Genomic DNA, 6,498 nt, shown 5'->3' on the forward strand with positions numbered 1-6,498 from the left:
AACAGTGTGTGAAAGGCCTGAGGCAGGACTGGGTTGGTGTGTTCAGGGAGTAGCAGGGAGGAGGCACTGTGTCTGCCTCAGGGTGAGGGAGGGAGGTCAGGCCCGGGGTGTGAGGCAGTGGAGCACGGGAAGGGGCATTCTAGGGCTTTGGCTCTTGCTCTGAGTGAAATGGGAAAGAGAGGAGTGACATGACCTGATTTAAGTGACATGCTGACTGCTGTGTTGAGAGTAGGCTGCAGACAGACAAGAAGAAAAGCAGAGAGCCAAACGGAAGGCTATTTCAAAATCCAGAAGAGATGACCGTGGCTTGGATCAGAATGGTAACAGTGGCTACAGGGAAAGAAGCAGGAATTTGGGTGTATTTGGAATATAGAGTCCATAGGATTTCCCAATAGACTGGATATGGGGGTGGAGGTGGTAAAGGTCTCTACAGGACAGGTAGAGAGACCTTTCTGAAATGTAAATCTAAATTGTAAATGGCTGAATACCTTGCAATAGCTCTGTTTCTCATTCACTATGAATAAATGTCAAACAAAACAAATAATTGACAATGTATAATGTAGCCCCATAATGTAGCCCACGACTGGTCTTATCTCTCACTTTCTTGCATTTTAAACTGATAGGAACATATACTACACTTGGTCTTAGCTAAAAGGCTGAGAAGTGGTGCCTTCTTGCACTTTCTACACTAGCCACAACCAACCACTGACTTCTCACTTTCCATCTCCACACCTTCTACAGTGCAGCTCAGGCATTTTTGTTTTCCCCCCTGGAAAGTCTTTCCCAACTTTTGGTGTATTAGTTTCCTGTGGCCACTGTTACAAATGACCACAAACTCGATGGCTTAAAACACAGGAATGAATTTGGTCACAGGATTGAATGCCAGAGTCCAAAGTCAGAATGTAGTTCAGGCCAGACACCTTCAGAAGGTTCTGGAGGAGAATCCCTTTCTTGACTGTTTCAGCTTCTGGTGGCTGCCGGCGTTCCTCGGTTTGTGGCTGCATCACTCTGATCTCTGCCTCTGTCTTCTCATGGCCGTTTCTACTGTGTGTCTGTATCAAATCTCCCTCTTTCTCTCTCATATAAGGACACTTATGATTGGATTTAGTGCCCATCAGGATAATCTCCCCATGCCAATATCCTTAGCTTAATCACATCTGCAAAGACCCCTTTTCCTTATAAGGTAACATTTACCGGTTCCAGGGATTAGGACCTGATCTGTGGGTGGCCTGAGTCAGCTTGCTATACTTGTTAGAGGCCTTATATCCCCAGCCATAGCACTTGCACAGTCAGTTGTAATGACCTATTTTTGAGCATGTGTACACACACAGATATTCCTACTTCTCAAGGTTTCTTAAGGCCAAGGATTACATCTTATGAATAATCACTGCTTTCCCCACCCCCAGCAGTTTCTAGCTCACAGCTAATGGTCAGGACACATTGATTGGGTGAATGAATGAAGATTCGTGAAGCAGAGTTTGTAACTGCTGTGTACTGTTGGGACTTCATAATTTTATGAAAATGAGATCAGGATTGGATTCCTCAGTTATCTGCACAGTGGCTTTTCTTTCTTTCATTTTCTTTTCGTGTCCAGCTGTTGCATTAGAACAACCTTATTAAATGAACCTGCTCCGTCTAGGATTTGGGTCCAGTTATAGCCCTTGATAAACATAGCAATAGTTGGATAAAAGAAGAATACATATTTTCCTTTCACTGGTATATAAAACCTAGAATGCAGAATATTTGCAGTTAGCTCTGGGTGCTAAGAAAGTTGATCATGCTGCCTATTGGAAACATAAGATCTCTAAGGGTTATAGGTGGGGAGGAGGGTATCCTGATAATAGTCCTTCCTTTGTTATATGGGTGGTCATGATACTCGGTCAGGAGGTGGGTGGTACTGCCAGGGAGGTACTTGGGAATCGACTATGGCTTTGGCTTATTTGTATGCTCCTCTGCCTATTTGGGTTAGGATTTAGCTGGGGCACTGGTTGGCTTAACATGGTGGGACACCATGAGGGACACACAGGTCAATATAATCTCCCAAGAGTCTACTTACCAAATGGTTTCTGATTTTATTTTCATTGCCCTAGGGCTTAGTCACACGTGGCTACAAGAAGAGTAGGTGTGGTGGCTGAAAAGCAAATCAGTGTTGTGCTTTTGCAGTGGATTCTGTCTGTCCAGAAAAGGCACACTATTTAATTTCCCATCTTGGAAATTTTCTTCCTGTGTTCCCATCATTTTCTTCCTATGTTCCTTTGATTATTGTGAGCCATGTTTGCAGATAGCAGTGACCTACTTTGCTACATTTTTGTAAATCACATTTATTATCAACCTTGATAGGGGGCGAGACGTACTCAAACATTACACTAGTTAAAAACACACGTGCTTTCAGACGCCCGTGGGGCAAACTGTGGCACATTTAAAAATTCTTGAGCAAAGTCTGGATAAATGAAATGGTAAATCCCCCCCGCTGTTATAGAAATGCAATGATTTATATTAATAGTCTGCCTTAATGCAGAGTCCTCTTGAATGAGTTCTTTTTATTTATGTCCTCCTTCCTTGTACTCTAGCAGCTTGTCCCAAATATCCATTAGGTGGCCTCAAGGCTAGGGAACATGGATCTCTTTTTGGTCATTGAAAAAATTCAAAATATGTTGACAATGAGGGATTAGATGGAGAAAATGGAGTTAAAAAGGAGAGGGAAAATGACAGAGAGCTATAAGAAAGAGCTGTTTCAGCTGGACACCTTCTAGGTCCCTTTAAACTTGCCGTCACGTCTCATGACATTTCTGCAACAACTCTCACTAGAAACTAGTATTGTGGTCTCTTCTCTGCTGTGTGTGGGTAATTTAAAAGGGCCAGGAAGATCTTGAAAGCCTAGCCTCATTCCCATTAGAGGACAGGAGCAGAGTAGGAAGGAGCTGGAGTAGAAACAGAGCTGTCTAGATCCAAGAACACTGAGCCTGGTTTTGCCATCAGTGAGGACCCGCCCTTTGCATACATATTCTCTGGGGCCCTCTGCTGTGACTGCCAACTGGCAGTGCTTATTGTCTTCCCATGAGTGTCTTTAGAGCCTGTCCCCTCTCACCCTGACAGAGGATGGTCTCTGAGTCCTGGCCAGCCCTGCAGGCTCTTATCTGGCTCCCAGCTCATGCTCAACCGGTCCCCACTCAGGAGAGCTCTGTGATGGGTTAAAATGAGGACTCTCCCTGAAAGGTGTTTGCATTTTAACAGGAGACACTTAAAAAAATCTAATTCTTACTATTATATTACGAACATTATTATTGTAAATATTACTAAGTATAACATATACACAGCTCAGAGCCCAAATTTTAAGTGTACAGCTTGAATTTTTGCAAAGTAAAACCACAATCCAGATGAAGACTAGTATGTTAGCAGCACCCCAGATGCCTTCCTTGTGCCATGTCTGGATCGCCTGGCCTGTTGCCAAAGGTGACTATTTTGATTCCTATAAGCACAGATTAGTTTTACCAGTGTGTGAACTTTATAGCACTGGAATCATAAATATATACAGTTGACCCTTGAATAGCTCAGGGGTTAGGGACAGTGACCCTCCACATAGTTGAAAATCCATTTATAACTTTTGGCTTTCCGAAAACTTTACCAATAGCCTACTATTGGTCCGAAGTCTTACTGATAACACAAGCAGCCAATAAACATATTTTTGTATATATATGTTGTATACTGTATTCTTACAATAAAGTAATCTAGAGAAAAGAAATTGTGATTAAGAAATCATAAAGAAGAAAAAATATAGTTACTATTTTCATTAGGAGGAAGAGTATCATCATAAAAGTCTTCATCCTTATCATCTTCACATTGAGCAGGTTGAGAAGGAGGAGGAGGAGGGGTTGGCCTTGCTGTCTGATGGGTGGCAGAGGCTGAAGAGAGTCTGAGTCTAAGTGGACCTGTGCAGTTCAAGCCCTTGTTGTTCAAGGCTCAACTGTGCTTTTTTGGATTTTTTTTTTTTTTTCTCAAACTGATGTCTGTTAGAGAGTTATCAAGGTTGTTGCTAGCAGCTGTATTTGCTCGTTTTGTTGCTGTATAATATTCCATTTTGTGGGAAAACTTCATAATTTACAGACAGTCCCCAACCTCAGATGGTTTGGCTTAATGGTTTTTCCAGTTTATGACAGCATGAAAGCAATGTGTGTTCAGTAGAAACCATACTTTGGGTACCCATACAACTATTCTGTTTTTTGCTTTCAGTACAGTATTCAATAAATTACATAAGTTATTCAACGTTATTATAACATAGGTTTTGTGTTAGGTAGGGGATAGGCTAAGCTACAGTGTTCAGTAAGGTTAGGTGTATTAAATGCATTTTTGACTACAATATTTTCAACTTATGATGGTTTAATTGGGACATAACATTGAAAGTCGAGGAACATCTATATTTATCCATTCTATTGTTGATGAACATTTAAATTGATTTGGGCCACAATGACTCACACCTGTCATCCCGGCACTTTGGGAGGATGAGGTGGGCAGATCACTTGGGGCCAGGAGTTCAAGACCAGACTGGCCAACATGGCAAAACCCTGTCTCTACTAAAAATACAAAAATTAGTTGGACGTGGAGGTAGATGCCTGTAATCCCTGCTACTTAGGAGGCTGAGGCAGGAGAATTCGCTTGAACCTGGGAGGCGGAGGTTGCAGTGAGCCGAGATCATGCCACTGCACTCCAGCCTGGGTGACAGAGTGAGACTCTGTCTCAAAAAAAAAAAAAAAAACTCCTGTGAATATTCTTAAACGTGTCCTCTGATGCATGTAGGAGCAGGATTGCTAGGTCACAGAATGAACATATATTCAATTGGGTAAATATGGACAAGTTCCAGAGTGGTTCTACCAAGTTACTGTCCTACCAGCAGTGTGTGAGTCCTAATAACTACATACCTCATCGCCAGTATGTGGCAGTGTGTTTTTTTTTTTTTTTAGTTTTAGCCATTCCAGTGGGAAGGTAGTAGTGTTTCATTTGGTTTTAATTCGCATTTTCATGGCAACTAGTGCTATTGAGCATCTTTTCATAGACTTATTGGCCTTTTGTTTATTCTCTTTTGTGTAGTGTTTGTTTAATTTGGAATAGATTTCAACAGATGGTCTACTTATCTGTATATCCATGTCCATCACATATATATGTGTGTATATAGCTGTATCTAGATAATATGTAGTCAGATATACATAAATTTCTGATAAAAATGTAATTGAGATAATTAGTATATACTTGTAACTGATTGAAAATTGGCCCTAATTCTCCACCTTTCCCTGTAACCACAACTTTTGCAATATAATTTGAAACTCCTCCCATCAAGAGGCAGTGTTAGTTCCCTCCAATCTTTGCTGATCTTTGACTTGTTTTGGCTGATAAGATGCATTGGAAGTGACAGTGTGCCAGTTCTAAGACCGGGCCTCAAGAGGCCTTGTGTACTTCCTGCTGCTGCCATGGTAACAGGCTGAGGTTAGCCTGATGGAGACTGAGGAGTGCTGAGGCACCCAGCTGATAGCCAGCACATTCTTATTAAAGAAGAAACGTTAACATTTGGTAAATGAACATGGTGTCATATTTTAATCTGTATTCCTTTGATTACTAGTAAGATAGAACATTTAAAAATCTATTTAGTGTTCTTTGCTTCTTCATATCCTTTATACATTTTCCTCTTGGAGAATTCATCTATTTGTAGAGCTTTTTAGGTAAAAAGAATATTAACTCTTTGTATTGTATACAGAAAAAATGTTCTCTAGTGTTTTATTTCCTTTTACATTTTATTTATCAACTTTTTATATGCAAAAAGTTTTAACTTTTTTTTTCACATCAGTTGGGTAATGTGCCTACATGGTAACAAGCCTTGAAGGAGGCACATTTCACACATGAGTGTGAAAACCCGGTTATCATGCTTACCAATCACAAAAGGATCATTTCAACTTTTTATGTTGTTAAATGTATTAACATGTTTCTTTTAAGTCTTTTTTTTTTTTGGTGCAATGATAAGAAAAATAGTTCCCTCTCCAAAGTTATATAGTTATTTACCCATCATCACCTATTAGGAAACACAAATATTCAAAGGAATAAATCTCTACTTGCACAGCATGGAATTGATGGGCAATTTAAGAAGATAATGTGGGCATGAAGCCAGTATTAATTAGGATGCTATCATATGCCAGTGACAGAAACTCTGCCTCAAATTATTTAAAAATAATGCCATCCTTTAGCAGCTCAACAGTTTTTTCCACAAACATGTTTGCTTTGTTTTTTTTTTCTTTCTATCACAATGCCATCCTTGTGCTGTTGCCTTTGTCTTTAGGTGGTTGTTTTCACCATCACACTGTGGCTGCCGGTGGTCAAAGGGCAACAGGCTTCCTTGTCCTATCCAGGGAAAAGTGAAGTGTTTCTCCCAGTCATGGAACGTATGCTCCTCCCTTCAGTGTAACTGGGTCATCTAAGGTCATGGACTCACCCTTAGACCAATAATTAGAGAAT

At 40.6% G+C, this 6,498-nt stretch overlaps 1 non-coding gene and 1 pseudogene across 1 annotated transcript; both read right to left on the minus strand.

The window, feature by feature from the left end:
* Nucleotides 1–493: 493 nt before the first annotated feature.
* Nucleotides 494–668, minus strand: LOC116462790 (U2 spliceosomal RNA; annotated as a pseudogene).
* Nucleotides 669–5,830: 5,162 nt separating this feature from the next.
* Nucleotides 5,831–5,934, minus strand: LOC116462830 (small nucleolar RNA U13). Its single transcript, XR_004246481.1, has one exon. It is a non-coding gene; the product is annotated as a small nucleolar RNA U13 (small nucleolar RNA).
* Nucleotides 5,935–6,498: the final 564 nt, after the last annotated feature.

The sequence above is a fragment of the Hylobates moloch genome, unplaced genomic scaffold (genome assembly GCF_009828535.3).
Source record: "Hylobates moloch isolate HMO894 unplaced genomic scaffold, HMol_V3 SCAFFOLD_23, whole genome shotgun sequence".
Classification (NCBI taxonomy): Eukaryota; Metazoa; Chordata; class Mammalia; order Primates; family Hylobatidae; genus Hylobates; species Hylobates moloch.